The sequence below is a fragment of the Oncorhynchus mykiss genome, chromosome 27 (genome assembly GCF_057628025.1).
Source record: "Oncorhynchus mykiss isolate SJ-2025 chromosome 27, ASM5762802v1, whole genome shotgun sequence".
NCBI lineage: Eukaryota > Metazoa > Chordata > Actinopteri > Salmoniformes > Salmonidae > Oncorhynchus > Oncorhynchus mykiss.
In genome coordinates, this window is record NC_143048.1 from 1,301,286 (window position 1) to 1,319,082 (window position 17,797).

A 17,797-nucleotide genomic window follows, 5' to 3' on the forward strand; every position below is an offset into this window, starting at 1 on the left:
CAAATAACATATTCCTGTGGGGGAAAAAAACGAACTATGCAATGTTGCAATGTAACATCGGACAGTAAGGGGTGCAAAACACACAATTTTAACTATGTATTTCTGCATTGTGAAAGGCTTGCACTAAACGTAAACCCAATTTATAAAAGCAGCTATATATACAGTAACAGTCAAAAGTTTGGACACACCTACTCATTCAAGGGTTTTTCTGAATTTTTTACTATTTTCTACGTTGTAAAATAATAGAGGAGACATCAAAACTATGAAATAACACATATGGAATCATGTAGTAACCAAAAAAGTGTTAAACAAATCAAAATATACATTGGATTTTAGATTCTTCAAAGTATTTAGCTTGATGACAGCTTTGCACACTCTTGGCATTCTCTCAACCAGATTTTTTTGCACATGCAAATTGGAGCACATAATAGGCAGTTAACATTCAAATATACTAAACAAAAATATAAACACAACATGTAAAGTATTGGTCCCATGTTTCATGAGCTGAAATAAATTATCCCAAAAGAGTACATACACACAAAAAGCTTATTTCTCTCAAATGTTGTGCACAATTTTTTTTACATCCCTGTTAGTAAGCATTTCTCCTTCACCAAGATAATCCACCCACCTGACAGGTGTGGCAAATCAAGAAGCTGATTAAACAGCATGATCATTACACAGGTGCACCTTGGGTTGGGGACAATAAAAGGCCACTCCAAAATGTGCAGTTATGTCACACAACACAATGCCACAGATGTCTGAAGTTTTGATGGAGTGTGCAATTGGCATGCTGACTGCAGGAATGTTCACCAGAGCTATTGCCATAAGCCACCTCCAACGTTGTTTTAGAGAATTTGTCAGTACGTCCAACCGGCCTCACAACCGCAGACCACGTGTAACCACGTAGCCCAGGACCTCCACATCCAGCTTCTTCACCTGCGCGATTGTCTGAGACCAGCCACCCAGACAGCTGATGAAACTGTGGGTTTGCAGAACCAAATTTCTGCACAAACTGTCAGAAACTCATCTGCGTGCTCGTTGTCCTCACCATGGTCTTGACCTGACTGCAGTTCGGAGTCGCAACCAACTTCAGTAGGCAAATGCTCACCTTCGATGGCCACTGGTACGCTGGAGAAGTGTGCTCTTCAGAGATTAATCCCGGTTTCAACTGTGCCGTACAGATGGCAGACATGAGTATGGCGTTGTGTGGGCACATGGTTTGCTGACATCAATGTTGTGAACGGAATGCCCAATGGTGGCGTTGGGGTCATGGTATGGGCAGGCATAAGCTACGGAACAACCAAGACAATTACATTTCATCGATAGGCAATTTGAATGCACAGTGATTCCTTGACGAGAACCTGAGGCCCATTGTTGTGCCATACATAGGCCGCCATCACCTCATGTTTCAGCACGATCCCCTGACTTTTTTCTGATCCACGCCCTACCTGTTTCTTTTAAGGTATCTGTGACCAAGAGTCATGTGAAATCCATAAATTTTGGCCCAATGAATTTATTTCAATTGACAGATGTCCTTATATAAACTGTAACTCAGTAAACTCTTTGAAATTGTTGAATGTTGCATTTCTATTTTTGTTCAGTGTACACTGTATGTTTATAAAGAGATCCAGACTCCGTAAGTTTTCATTATTTGACGTGATATATAAACATTCTCATTGTATATAAAACATCATAAAATGTGTGGTTTACCTCACTTAACACCCAAAGTTAAATACTTGCAACCTGAATTTACTTGCAACCATTTATTCAGGCATCTCTGGACATCTAATGAGCATTTTGCATGCATTGAATTTCAGAAATGCACCTTTTTTAAACGTACGAGACTTGTTTGGAGTGGCAAATCTTCTGTGGAAATAAGCTGCTTCGGCGTGTCATTTAGTAACTAAATTTCCGGTTTGGTAATTACAAAGACCAGCCACAAGATGGCGTCAAAAGTGTCAAAAGTGTTTTTTAGGATCTCATCTCGAACATTTTACTTTTTTTAATTTAACCTTTATTTTACTAGGCAAGTCAGTAAATAACAAATTCTTATTTACAATGACTGCCTACCAAAAGACAAAAGGCCTCCTGCGGGGATAGGGGCAGGGATTAAAAAATATAGGACAAAAACACACTTCACGACAACAGAGACACCACAACACTACATAAAGAGAGACCTAAGACAACAACATAGCACGGCAGCAACACATGAAAACACAGCATGGTAGCAGCACAACATGGTAGCACCACAAAACATAGTGCAAACATTATTGGGCACAGACAACACTGCAAAGGGCAAGAGACAACAATACTTCACGTGAAGCAGCCACAACTGTCAGTAAGTGTCCATGATTGAGTCTTTGACTCGTTCCAGTTGCTAGCTGCAGCGAACTGAAAAGAGGAGCAACCCAGGGATGTGTGTGCTTTGTGGACCTTTAACAGAATGTGACTGGCAGAACGTGTGTTGTATGTGGAGGATGATGGCTGCAGTAGGTCTCTCAGATAGGGGGGAGTGAGGCCTGAGAGGGTTTTATAAGCATCAACCAGTGGGTCTTGCGGCAGGTATACAGAGATGACCAGTTTACAAAGTTGTATAGAGTGCAGTGATGTGTCCTATAAGGAGCATTGGTGGCAAATCTGATGTACGAATGGTAAAGAACATCTAGCCACTCGAGAGAGTGCTTACCTGCCGATCTATAAATTATATCACCATTATCTAGCATGTGTAGGATGGTCATCTGAATCAGGGTTAGCGAGGCAGTTAACCCACTATTCCTAGGCCGTCATTGAACTTTTTTTTGTTTGTTGTGGGCGGCACCACCCTTCTCTCTACTGTTGATCCTTTGAATGGAACGTGCCTCTCCTGCCCTTCTAGGCTCACCAACTGTCCGCTTCTTTACAGGCACTCTTGCCACACTCGGAGAACGACGCCTGTAGAGAGCGACGCCTGTTTTAAGAACGATGTCTGCCGCGTGCATCCAGACTGGAAATTATACTGTAACGTCTGTGTTAATGACACCTAGCTAGGTAGGATGCATCCAAAATGGAACCATTCCATCGAGGTTAGAGCACTATTTTTGACCAAAGCTCTATGAAAGTAGATACTAATGTTGACTCGGGCAGGTCTCCATCACTCTCTCCCTCTTTGCGACACGGATGCAGAAATAAGCTACTATGGTTGGGCGGTATCAAGATGTTCATACCTTCCTACTGTTCCTGTACCATACCGAGGTATACGGTATTACTGGCAGTGCACACAAGGGGGTGCTACTGCTTTCCAAATGTAAAAAAAGGCTAGGAAATGATTACCAATTACTAGCGAATTCCCATAGTGGATGCTAGCTAAATGCTAACATGCACAAGCAAACATAAACTAACTGCAACCAAGAAGCTTGATCTTGCAATATAGCCGCTAGCAAGTTAGCAACCCAAATGCATAGCTGGAGCCCTGAAAAGGAGAGAATGCATTTGGCCCATCTTAAATAGTTAAGCTTATAAGATATTTAGCTGGCAAACAGTTGTGAAAGTGTAATATTTCAGAGAGCGTGCAATTGACATGCTGATTGCAGGGATGTCCACCAGAGCTGTTGCCAGAGAATGATTGGCTGGGCTCCCCAGTGGCTGGGTGGGCCTATGCCTTCCCAGGCCGACCCATGGTTGCGTGCCTGCCCATCATGTGAAATCCATTGATTAGGGCTGAATTAATTCATTTAAATTGACTGATTTCCTTTATATGAACTGTAAAATCCTTGACATTTTTTCCCTGTTGTCTTTATATTTTTGTTCAATATAGTTACAGTATTGAATTCACAACTAAATGTTTTCCAGCTAGATATCTTAACTTCCTCTAAAATGTAAAGTCCCCATATTTGTCGACCCTATTAGATTTTTTTTTATCTGCTGCAAAAGCAAGGTGTCTGCGGAAAGCTTGGCTACTGATTTTTGCCTTCAACTTACTACCAAATATGGGCATTGGAATGTATAAGGGCAGGCCGAGCCAATGAACTCATTTTAAGATGGCTGCTACCTACATTCTGGTTATCGTTGTGAAGCATAAACGAAATAAACATGGAATACGTTGATACACACCGAAAGCCGGGACTCCACAGATCATGAGGATATCTTATTTGTCTGCCTGTGACATACCTTTATTGATCACAAGCCCAGAGAGTCAAAATGTTTATTTTACACAACGTTTTCACCAAACAGCAAACATCTTACAAGGTAAGCTTCAATTTGGTATGTGTAGCCTATTGTTATCTGATGATGTATGACTTAATGCCAATCAAAAATATGAAGTTGCCTGCTTACGCGCTTTAGGCATCCATTACACAGGGGATTGGCTACTATGGCACCTTGACAGTCTTGTTGCCAATGAGAAACTTTCCAGGGAGATGCAATTGACCCGGGTGGGACAAAGCAAGGCCTATAACCTTTTATGCATAATGCAAACTATTGCTAACTGGTTTAGAGATTGGAAACGTCCCGTGACCACACCTAACACCACTTATTAAAAGTTTTTAGGTCAGGTTTTTGCTTGTCAGAATCATGTAATTACACATGAATAGCTGTTACTTTTGGGTATATCTATTTAGGCAGAAAAATTAACCTCTTAAATGTAATGGGAAAATCTAGTTAACGGTCTAAAATGCACTAAATGCTCTGCAGTTGTTTATTTGGTTTGTTAACTTTGTAGCTACTAAATCAAATAGATTTTTATTGGTCGCGTACACACAGTATTTTGCAGATGTCGACCCTATTAGCAGGTTCCTAGCTCCAAAAGTGGAGTTTGTACCACAATCTGAACGTATCTGCTTTGCTAAGCCTCTGATTGAGAATAATCTTCTCAGGGCGTTTATGAAACAGGAAGCACTTAGTGATTCAATTACTTCTATGTGTACAGCTCTTGTGCACATGCACATCACCGCCCACCTTATGCTAATGGCGTGTCTTCCTCTGTTGTGGGTGAGACCACCTCCCATGGGCCGAAAAAAACATCCACGCCTACGTAGGTGAAAGGTGTTGCAACCTGCAACCAGCCGCTCAGCTGGCAGTTCTGCCATATGCTGGTGTTCTGTCTTCCCATGGACCTTGACACACTTGAAGAGATACATCTCTTAGCTCCACCCAACCAGAGTCCATCTGCTCGGATGGCACCTCGGATTGCACTCTGTGCAATATTTTCCTTGATGCTTCACGGCCTCATGGTGGTGACGCACAAGCAAGGTTGCCATGTGGTGACGACCTGGAATGATTGGGTTGCAATCATTTGTCCCTAATTTAGATTGTTCGATTAGGACTCCAACTATGAGCAGTCCGTCACTGTCACAGATAGACTGCAGACTTCGTAGACTGCTGTCGGTAGGAAAACTGCTTTCTTCTGCATGCTCTCTTGTGCAGGCTGAGAGAAGGTCAGAGCTATCTGGATTAAGCGTGCTACTGCCCTTATGAGACTGTTCTTGGAGAAACGCTTAAAGCGTTTGGAGCTTAACAGATTTTTGGGGACTTGAGTGACATGAGTAGTGTAGTGGAAATTTCCTGTATTTACCAAATCATGAGAGCAAACCACACACAAGTCAGAGTTATCATAAAGTCCATCTTTAATTATATAAACTGCATCACAACCCTGTGACTCTCAGATCAATTCAGTGTGTGTAAATGAATTCTCCGAGAGTCCTTACAAAACAGTTCTTAGTATCATTTATAGCCAAGACACACCCATCTCAACTCACATGACGAATAACAGATCTTAGAAACATTTACAAAGGAAGACTTTACTTGAGAGAGGAGTATCCCATAGCCAGACAGCATTAGCTATAAATTATCGTTCAGCTTTGTCTCCTAAACTATGTTCTTATCTCGCTCTTGGTACCACTCAGGACCATAAAACAAAACCTCGCCAACAGGCATACATCAAATACACCCCTCCTGGACAAGATCACAGAGACACAGTGACTGGCACACAGACATTGTGAAGCCAAGAGATAATTGGTTCCCCCTTAATCATCCCTTAACATGGTTTAAAAGATATGTTTACATACGAAGGCAAGCTTGACCTCTCACCTCTCTGCGGCCCAAGTAACTGAACCCTGACAGAGAACAGAGAACTGCAACCAGCCAACAGTATTATCCAAGAATAGACATTCTAATGACATATCTCACATAAGCATGCAATAAAAATAAAACATATTATGATACCCAACTATTCTGATTAATCCCCAACAGTAGTCACCGGTGGCTGTATCTCAGTGTTGATAAGGTCAAAGAACTCTAGAGATTTGGAGGAGTGCAGGGCTGGATTCTGAAGAAAGGCTGGTCCAGACAGCCATGTCATGTTGCTGAGGAGGGCTACTGTTACGGATCTAGACCCATGGTCAGCTGGGTTGAGATCTGTGGGCACAATCCAAGTCTGGGGACTTGGATTGCCGGATATGCTGAACTCTGTGCTTATGTAGACGAAGAACCTCCTTGTTTGGTTGTGGATTGTGAGTTCTGGCTGGGGAGCCAGCTTGGCCTTTCCAAAGACAAAGCTGACTTCACTTTCTACCATTTTGAGTGGTGACCTTCAAGGTAAGCTACAGCTGCAATAGCTTTCACCTATACATATGCAAAGACACAAAGTTCCTTGAGCTGAGCATTAGAGGTAGAGGAAAATGTGTAGGTGCGAGGTATTTGGTGCTCCTGTAAGTCTTGAAGTGAATCTCTCCATTTGTTAAACTTCTCTTCCATGTCTGTGGCAAGGGGTGAATCCCAATCTTCCGCTCGCATAGAGAGCTCTCTGAGGAGTAGCCTGCCTTGTATGGTGACAGTGGCTAGGAAGCCAAGTGGATCATATAGGGTATTGAGCGTAGAGAGCACTCCCCTGAATGTGAATGGCTTATTGTCGTCTACGGCTTGGAATGTGAATGTGTCTGCCGTAATGTTCCAAGACACTCCTAGCTTCTTAGGGATTAAATCCCGTTAACAGGATTGATTTGACAACATCCGGTGAAATGGCAGAGCACCAAATTCAAATTCAATTATAAATATTTAACTTTCATACAATCACAAGTGTAATACACCAAATTAAAGCTTTACTTCTTGTTAATCCAGCCACCATGTCAGATTTCAAAAACGCTTTACGGTGAAAGCCGTAAAACAGTGTTAGGAACTTCAAGGTGTTTTCAATTCAAATCTACTAATAATATGCATATCCCAACTTCTAGGCCTGAGTAGCAGGCAGTTTACTTTGGGCACGCTTTTCATCCGGACGTGAAAATACCGCCCCCTAGCCTAGAGAGGCTAGACTACGCTGTAGGGGGAGATCATCAGTGAAGAGGTTTAGAGCCTTAATGTCCTTGGCCCGGTCGTCGGGGGAAACGCATCCATCACCATAGGACTGTTGGAGGCAATTTTGTGTAGTCTGAGGTTGGATAGCGCAATCATTTCTTGTACTCGACTGAGGACACTGATGGCCTCTGTTTCGATAGTGAATGACTCCAGTGCGTCATCGACATAGAACTCATGTTCAACTAACCTTCTCACATCATGGCCAAAGTCATCCTTTTCTTCCTTGGCAGCCCTCCTTAGGCTGTTTATGGTGAAGGCAGGTGATGGGCTATTGCCGAAGACGTGGACATGCGTTCTGTAGTCCACAATGTCACTGCTGGGGTCATTGTTGCGATACCACAGGAGGCGGAGAAAGTATCTGTGATCCTCTCTTGCCACGAAGCAGTGGAACATGTGCTGGATTTCAGCAGTGATGGCCACAGGTTATTTCCTGAACCTCATGAGTACCCCCAGCAGGCTGTTGTTGAGATCAGGGCCTGTGAGGAGTACATCATTGAGGGAGATTCCTTCAAATGGTGCACTTGAGTCAAACACCACACGGATCTGGTCTGGCTTTTTAGGGTGACTCCAAACGAAGGGAGGTACCAGCATTCGTGACCTTCCTGAAGTCATGGTGCTACCTCTGCATGGTCATTGATTAGTATTTTCTGCATGAACTCTAGGAAGTGCTCCTCCATCTGAGGCCACTTTGCTAGAGTATGACGGAGTGAAGTGAGACGACTGTAAGCGTCCCTATTGTTAGGCAGTTCGTCTGGGAGTCTGGAAGGGCAAGGGTGCGACCCAGCTGTTAGAGCTGTCTTGGCAGACCTTGTTGTCCATGATCTGAAGGAATATCGTGTTGTCGATCAAAGGTGCAAGTTTGTGATCGCTAGTGTCACACACCGGCTCAAAGTTTGTTTTGTGGTGGATAATTACGCACTGTAACCCGCTGGCAAGGAAATAAACCACCCAGCACACTGGCAGATTCCCCCAAGCCATGGATGTGGCCCTGAGACAACTGCTCAATCCACAGACACCACACAAAAATAACAAACAAAATAACCATGCCCAATGTATTCCAAAATGAAACAAACACGCTAAGCCTAACAGGGGAAAAAGGCTATAGCTCTGGGTAGCAAGTTTTACTGCCCTATCCAAATCTCCCACTGAGGTACACAGCCAATTGTACTCACCTCCTCAGACCGATGTCCCAACAGCGAGTTGAGCAAGAGTGTCCAGGCTGGGCAGGGGTCTGGAAACTAACCAATGTACTCTCTCCAACGCAGCACACAACTATCCACCGCAGTGGCAAGTTTACCAAACAAAGGCAACCAATACTGGGCCTACCAAACTCAAAAACTGTAACAAAAGCTGCAAACAAAGCACCTACAGAATTTAACATTAACTCCAAGTTTTCTCCCAAACACAACACACATACTCCCAAATGACACTAGTATTAGTCCTTCATAATGCAACAAAGCGCTACACGCCAAAATGTCTAGGAACCAACCTTATTATCCCAGACGAGCCCCTACTTGTCACGAACCGGCTCAAAGTTCGTAACAAAAGGGAGACAACGTGGAGACAAGAAATAAATAAATATATTTATTAAATAAAGTAAACTAAATACAATTAACAATGGTGTGTGTAATCAGTAGTGTAAGTGAGTGTTTGCATGCATAAATGTGCCCAAGCAAACAAAATACCACAAAAATCTATAAAGGTGTCTGCATGGAGAGTGTCTCCTCCATGAATGGGGAAATGGTGTATTTATCCTGGGACACACCCGGGCCCAGGTGTGTCCAATGTCGCTGACGACCCTCCCGGCTCCGCCCACTAATAAGGAAAACAAGAGCAAAGAGAAAGAATATGGCAGACAGAGTGGGAGGGTTGTCACATTAGTGGTGCGACAGAAGATTGACTGACCCAGGTTCTGTCAGGTAAAGTGTCAATGAGTTGTCTTGCAGGTTTGGCTCGTTGATGATCTGCTGCTGTGCTCCGTAACTGAGCTTCTCTTTCACCCTAACCTGACTATTGCATGTGCTGAGGGAGGTTGGACGACCATTTTCCAAGACGTCTTGAACGAGCTCACCTGAGATGGTTTGGGGCACCTCTGAAACACACGCCCCCAACGACAACTCAACCTAGGTCTATCTTCTGGGCGAATGGAGCATCGTCTGGACCGTTTATTTGGTTCCTGACTTTATGTACTCTCAAGACGTCTCTGCCTAAGAGGAGAAGTATGTCTGGTTCAGGATCCAGAGGTGGGATCTCGATTACGATGAGTCTTGGGTGACTGTGGTGGTGAGCTGCATTTGGAGTGGGAATTTCTGAGCAGTTGTTAGGGACTTGGTTACATTCGATGAGTGTGGAAAGGCAGAGACTCATCTTTTCATCGACTGACTCCACAACGTAACCACGGGCCCTCCTGCCGGCTGTCTCTGAGTCCCGCACACGTCTTGAGTGTGTATGGTGATGAATTACCTTTGACCTTGAAGATGTCGAAGAACTCTGATCTTGCTAGAGACCGATTGCTTTGTTCATCCAGTATAGCGCACATCCTTTTGGATTCGTCACGTCGTCCTGCTTTTATAATTTTATATTTTCTGGGACAAAATGGCTGCCTCTTGTCTTTGTTTCGGTGGTGGTCTAATATAAATATGTGGTGTGTTTTCGCCGTAAAACATTTAAAAAATCTGACATGCGGGGTAGATGAACAAGGTGTTTATCTTTCATTTGAGCTATTGGACTTGTTAATGTGTGGAGGTTAAATATTTCTAAGAATATTTTTGCATTCCATGCGCCACCGTTCCAGCTGAACGGGGGGTGGCGTTCCCTGAGAGGAACACCTCGCTTTAACAGGTCTTCCATGGAGCTGGGCCGGGATGGAGTGCCAGCTGCTTTCGCATCAGTTGCATTTCATCGTTACCTTACAGTTCTTGGAAAGATGGTTTGTGGAAGAGCAGCACTGAAAACACGGTTCTCTTTTGAGGAACTGTTTGCGGTCTTCCAGGGATTTCTCTCTGAAACCTCGACACTTCTTTAATGGATGAGGCTTGTTGTAGATGGGGCAGTGCTTATTCAAATCCACTGATTTCTTCTGATCCCTGTGTTCTCAGTTGAAGACACTTGTGTTTTGTGGACAGATAGTCTTCCCATGTCTGTCTTGCTTGTCTCTTCTGATTGGTGCCACCTGAGAGGAGAAGTTGAAGCTGGGGTCTGTCCTGACTTTGGCTTCTCTACGGATGAAGTTGGCAAACACCCAGAATGGAGGGAAGGTGAAGTTGTTTTCTAGCTTGAATTTTGACCCATATGATGTCCACTTTTCTAGCAGGCCATATGGGAGCTTCTCTACGCTGGGCTCACCCCTCTGGATTTGTCCAGGTATGATAGGCCAGGTAGGTAGCCATCTTGCTTTGCAGCTTCGAGCCACAATAGTAGATATCGAAGGTCACGGAGTCACTGGGGTTCTTTATTTGTCACCTCGGGGAAGTTCTCCAACTTGGAAAAGAGAGCCCTTTCAATGGCTTCGGGTGAGCTGTAGCTTTCCTCAAGTCTCTCCCAGAGCATCATCTGCGCAGCTGGCGGATGTCTGACATGGATTGCCTTTATCCTGCGTGCCTGCTCAGAAGACTCTGCGCTAAGCCATTTGATGAGCAGGTCAAGCTCTTCTCCTAGCTCTGATGTGGTATTATGGAAGGAGGCTTTCCAAGCCCAATAGTTCTCAGGTTTAGCCCTCTAGTGACCAACTGGCTTCTTCGCATAAGCTGCTCTGGCTTGGGCTGCTTCTGCTTTGGCTCTCGCTTTGGCGATGACTATACTAGCCCTTGAACTGGCTGACAACCTCAAACTGACTGATTTGTAGAAGCGAGAACTTGACTGTGCATCAAATGTTCCATGTTTCTCTTTAATGTTTTCATCCTGCTGCGTAACATTTTCCTTACTACTTTCTGCCATGATGATGTGAGGTAAGTGTGGCACGTAGGGTGAAGACTTAAGATGGCAATGTCGTGATGGCTTGCTCTGTGCCGAGATGACAGCCCATTAACTCTTTAATCCTTGTTGATCCAGGTTTCTCTCTTATGGGTAGCTGTGCCTGTCTTTTCACTATACTGGACTCGCTAAATGTATAGCAGCCCATATCCAGCTATCCAGTTACCTAAACACTCATTCAAATAACTCTGTGGGAAGCAGGGTGCCGTTTTGGAAGTTTACTTGAATCACAGTGTGAAACTGCAACAAACACAAAAGCACATGTTTTCAGTTACAGTAGTATAGAGCACAGAATGTCTTCCACAATAACTGCATTAAATGTATAAAATAGAGCCAAATATAAAATAAAGTTACTAGAACGCAACTGCATGCTTGATATTACTCAGCTAGGTATCCCTAGGGAGAAATAGCATTGAAGCTAATGCAAAGTAGCTAACAGCTAACTCAATTATTCATATTTTACAGAAACATAAATTATGTGATTAACATTTATCTTGTGTTAATAAACAAATGTACTTACAGACATTGCGTCATACAAAGCTTATAAAGTAGTATGTTGAAGGACTGTAACAACTCTGTCAAACTTGCACATCTTACACATTGCTTCACTTCTGAAACTGCTTCCTGTCACATGACACAAGCAGGTAAATTCTAGACTGCTGAACTTAAACTGCCACTAGGGGGTGCTAAACAACTAACAGGTCCAGAATAAATAGACTGACGATTTTCAGAAGAAATTTCTTTGTTTCTGTCCATTTTGAGCCTGTAATCAAACCCACAAATGCTGATGTTCCAGATACTCAACGAGTCTAAAGAAGACACGTTTTAAATCAGCAGTTTTCAGCTGTGCTAACATAATTGCAAAAGGGTTTTGTAATGATCAAATAGCTTTTAAAAATGACAAACTTGGATTAGTTTACACAACGTGCCATTGGAACACAGGAGTGGTGGTTGCTGATAATGGGCCTCTGTACACCTATATAGATATTCCATTAAAAAATCAGCCGTTTCCAGCTACAATAGTCATTTACAACATTAACAATGTCTACACTGTATTTCTGATCAATTTGATGTTATTTTAATGGACAAAAAATGTGCAGTCTACGTCAGGCTATTGAGTTGCAGGCACATCTTAACTTCTGCTTTTAGTGGTTCAACCTGATTTACTATACCATCGCAGGCAAGCAGGTGTGTCTCACTTACACCAGGGGCCACATGGTGGCAGCCTAACAAAAGGCTGTGCACTGTGGGGATGTGAAATATTCTGCATATAGGCCTGAAGTTCTGCATATCTGGCCAGTAGTTGAGCACTATATTGGAAGTAGTGTGGCATTTGAAACACAGCTTTTGTGTTTCAGTGAGTGATTCACTCAGACACGCACACACTATCCAGGGTTGAGGGGAGAGGGGGAAACGTCCAATAAGAATGCTGAATGAAAAATGTAAGACAATTTGCAACAAAAAGCAAAAAGGAACATTTATTTTTGGACGTCTAGGTGGTCCCTCCCTCTCCTTGTTTTGGTCCATTTTGGTGCCTAAAACTGTTTGCCTCTTGTACACTCATGGTTATTAACATAAGTCAGGCTTACTGATTGTTCAGATAGTCAGATCAAATAAAATTGTATTCGTCATATACTTCATTAACAACAGGTGTAGACTAACAGTGAAATTCTTACTTATGGGCCATTCGCAACAATGCAGAGAAAGATAATAGAAAAGTAATCACACGTAATAATAAATACAGAATGAGTAATGAAAGATTGGCTATATACACACGGGGTACCAGTACCGAGTCGATATGCAGGGGTATGAGGTAATTGAGGTAGATATGTAGCGGTAGATATATCCTATATATAGGAGTAAAGTGACTAGGCAACAGGATAGATAATAAACTGTAGCAACAGCGTGTGTGATATGTCTACTATTTAGCAGCCTTATGGCTTGGGTGTATTTTATGTTTTACTTAACTAGGCAAGTCAGTTAAGAACAAATTCTTATTTTACAGTTAAGAACAAATTCTAGACCGGCCAAACCAGGACGATGCTGGGACAATCGTGCGCCGCCCTATGGGACTGTTCAGGCTCCTGTTGGTTCCAGACTTGATGCATCAGTACCGCTTGCTATGCGGTAGCAGAGCGAACAGTCTATGACTTTGGTGGCTGGAGTTGTTAGGGCTTTCCTCTGTCAGCGGCTGGTATAGAGGTCCTGGATGGCAGGGAGCTCGGCCCCAGTGATGTAATGGGCTGTGCCCACTACCCTGTGTAGCGTCTTGAGTTCGCATGCCAAGCAGTTGCCATATCAAGCGGTGATGCAGCGAGTAAAGAGGCTCCCAATAGTGCAGCTGTATAACTTTTTGAGGACTTGAGGGCCGATGCCAAATCTTTTCAGCCTCCTGAGGGGGAAGAGGCGTTGTCGTGCCCTCTTCACAACTGTGTTGTGAACCATGGTAGATCCTTAGGGATGAGGACACAGAGGTAATTGAAGTCTCGACCTGCTCCAATACAGCCCCGTCAATGTGAATGGGGGTGTGCTTGGCCCTCCATTTCCTGTAGTCCACAATCAGCTCCGTTATCTTGCTGACGTTGAGAGAGAGGTTGTTGTCCTAGCAACACACTACAAGGTCTCTGACCAATGTTTTATTCGAGACCGATTCAAGACCAGAGAAAATTGAGTCTGAGTCAAGACCAAGACCGGGAGGGGGACAAGCGGTCAGAGACAGAGTCGAGACCAGAAAAATACAAGTCCAATTCAAGATCATGATTTTAATTTAGTCAAATCACCACTATAATAAGAGTTCAGTATTTCTGTGTTCATATTTCAGAACATATAGATTCTTTAGACATTCAGAATAGTGGAAAAATGCATGTTGAGGGAAAATAGAGGCACGATCATTGCTACAAATTATTACTAACTCAAACACAGTGGGGAACAATGGGTCTTCTACACCTTCAAAAAATGCCTAAGGATTTATATAATAATGTGTCACGCGGGACTAGGTGTGTGTGCAGGAATCAGACGCAGAGATAGAGAGTAACAGAGTAAAGTGCTTTACTATTGCACCAAACTGATAAGCCCAACACAATACAGGACACTATACCAGACAACCCAAAACCACAGGGTGTCCAGTATAGAAAATAAAATACACCACGACCTAATATCTATACACGTAACAAAAGACAATCCCGCACAAAACAAGGGCGGGTCAAACTACTACATATAGGGAAGCTAATTAAACCAAAATACACACAGGTGAAACTAATAAGACAAAACCAACAGACAAACGAAAAAGGGATCGGTAGCGGCTAGTAGGACGGTGACGACGACCGCCGAGCACCGCCTGAACAGGCAGGGGAGCCAACTTCGGCGGAAGTCGTGATATAATGATAACTATATTATTATTTTAAATTATGTTCTGATTTAATCTATTCTGTTTTTTTGGAAAGGAAAGGTTTAACACTGGTCTCTGGGGAAATAAATCTAGCTAGCTAAATCAGCCATTGGCTAGGCCATCAGAAGCTAGATAAAGGCATCTACTATTCAACTGTATTAGGGCAACATTTTGTAGTGACATTGGAATCACACTATGATTTAATGTGGGTGGGACTGTTTTTACAGAAACGTATTGGAATTTCTGCCTTCTTGAAGGCCAACAGGTCACTGCGCAATTGCGAGTAGTAGTTTTCCCACGTCTAGCTAGCTAGCTTTTGTTGTCGGCTAGTTTGCAGCGGCTGCAGCAGGTGTTGTCAAAGAGGGTGTTGTTGCTAATTTGTTACCGTCTCCCTTTTCAAGAATAACTTTCAACAAGAAGTTTCAAATGATCATCATCTGGTGAGTGGAACAGTTTTTTTTTTTATTGCAGCTCGCTTGCTGCTGTTAGCCATCTCTGTGAAAATAACTTGTGTGAAAAATTGTTGCATTTAAAGTGGAACTGACAGCATTTTAGCAACATGACAACTTAAAATCTGTACCTTTTGTGACTAGGGGGCAGTATTTTCATTTTTGGAAAAAAAAACGTTCCCGTAATCAACGGGATATTTTGTCAGGACAAGATGCTAGAATATGCATATAATTGACAGCTTAGGATAGAAAACACTAAAGTTTCCAAAACTGTAAAAATATTGTCTGTGAGTATGACAGAACTGATGTTGCAGGCGAAAGCCTGAGACGGATCCAATCCGGAAGTGCCTCATGTTTTGAAAGCGCTGCGTTCCAATGTGTCCTTATTGAGCAGTGAATGGGCTTTCAACCAGATTACTCTTTCTACATATTCCCGAAGGTGTCTACAGCATTGTGACGTAGTTTTACGCATTTATGTTGAAGAATACCCGTAGGCGGCTACATTGCGCAAGTGGTCACCTGATGCTTCTCGCGTAAAATACAGAGGTAGCCATTACTCCAATCGGTCCTACTGAGAAACGAATTGTCCTGATGGATATATTATCGAATAGATATTTGAAAAACACATTGGGGATGGATTATAAACAACGTTTGCCATGTTTCTGTCGATATTATGGAGCTAATTTGGAATATTTTTCACCGTTTCCGTGACTGCAATTTCCAGGCGATTTCTCAGCCAAACGTGTAGAACAAACGGAGCTAAAGGAACATTTGCTATCTAACTGGGAGTCTCGTGAGTGAAAACATCCGAAGCTCATCAAAGGTAAACAATTTAATTTGATTGCTTTTCTGATTTCCGTGACCAAGTTACCTGCTGCTAGCTAGACAAAATGCAATGCTAGGCTATCGATAAACTGCTTGTCTAGCTTTGGCTGTAAAGCATATTTTGAAAATCTGAGATGACAGGCTGATTAATTAACAAAGGGCTAAGCTGTGTGTAGGAATATTTTCTAGTAATATTTATGTCCGTTGCATTATGCTAATTAGTGTCAGATGATGACAACGGTCCCGTTCACGGGATGGGGTGTCACTAGAGGTTAATGTACACCCACAGGAAGAATATGACACAAAAAAATAACACATCTGAAAAGCAACCACTTAGATATGGTCATTTTCACATTTTCATAAATTCATAGAATGTTTGTAAGGCATTTGTGAAAATTCAATAGCGATATAGAGTGGGAAATGGACCATGTTTTTTGATAATTAATACACAAAGCATTAAGTAAAACCAAATAAAAACATCTGTCTTGTCCAGGACTGGAGTCTACACAGACCGGTCCACTATAGCCAATCAGAGCTACAGTAGGCCTTTGTACAAACAAGTCATTTGCCACACGGGCCTGCCATCATTCACATTGAGCCGTAATGTGTATTTACAGGCAGTTGCAACAGCTGACTTTACATCATTAGTGCACATTCGCTGAAAACGCAACAAAATACAACTGAATGGATTTCTGCAAATATGTAAACACCACAGGAGTCCTCATACATTTGGGAACTTTACAGTCCTATTGATAAAACAACCATGAAAAGGTAGGCTCTCTTTCCCTCAGTTATGCACATCAACAACAACTAATGCTAGCCAGAGCCTGCTGAGCTAAAAATCTAATGAATTACGATTTTTTTGAAAATAACATTTTAGACCCTCAACTTTTTTAGCTAGTTGGCCGTCAAAATTGCAATGATAAACAATTGGGAATTGTAGCCTCCTCGTCCTTCTGTAGCTTGCCTGCCAATGCATGCTTGTCCCAACCAAGCACCCATGCTAACTGGCAGCTTAGGATAGAAAACACTAAAGTTTCCAAAACTGTAAAAATATTGCCTGTGAGTATAACAGAACTTGTAGCTTGCTAGCTAGCTACTTCCAGACATAAATGAAAGAACACCTCACTCTGACCATTTTACTCAACATAGCAGAGCTGGTTAAACTGTTTACAAATGATCTAGAACGTTCTTGACTAACTTGCTTATTTTTTTTTTAAACCTACGTTTACTGACACCAGTCATATTCAGTGGGTGTTGCGTGTTCATAAATTAATCAGTTCTGCGCTCTGGCACACTCAGACGAGAGTGCTCTGAAATCGGAGTAGATGGCCAGAGTGAATTTGCAAACGTAAGAGATGCCAACTGTGTAGAAGTCGTTCAAGTTCTTGCTATCTAACCAAATGACACATGGATCTGTAGCTGTGTAGTCAGTCACTCACCCGCTCCTCCAATGACATGACGTTTTCTTAGCAGCTAGCTATCTAGCTAATGTTAGGCTTCGTGTTTTTAGCTTGCTACATAAATAGATATGCTAGCCTATTAGCCCTTCTTTGTTACCTCCCTGACCAAGGCCCTTCTCCCCCGATTGCTCAGTTTGGCCAGACGGCCAGGTCGAGGAAGAGTCTTGGTGATTCCAAACTTCTTCTAGTTAAGAATGATGTACTCTTGGGGACATTCAATGCTGCAGAAATGTGTTGGTACCCTTCCCCAGATCTGTGGCTCGACACAATCCAGTCTCGGCGCTCTATGGACAATTCCTTCAACCTCATGGCTTGTTTTTTTTTCTCTGACATGCACTGTCAACTGTGTGACCTTATATAGACGGGGCTGT

General features: G+C 42.8%; 2 protein-coding genes across 2 annotated transcripts in view; one reads left to right on the top strand and one right to left on the bottom strand.

Annotated features, from left to right (window-relative positions):
• The window catches only part of LOC110507290 (endothelin-converting enzyme 2), a 232,875-nt gene that overhangs the window by 123,356 nt on the left and 91,722 nt on the right, over nt 1-17,797 (bottom strand). The window lies entirely within an intron of this gene.
• The window catches only part of LOC110507289 (transcription factor Dp-1-like), a 51,802-nt gene continuing 37,984 nt past the window's right edge, over nt 3,980-17,797 (top strand). Inside the window, exon 1 of the mRNA XM_090224137.1 lies at nt 3,980-4,224. The gene's annotated coding sequence lies outside the window, so the exon portion shown is untranslated. The remainder of the gene's footprint in view (nt 4,225-17,797) is intronic.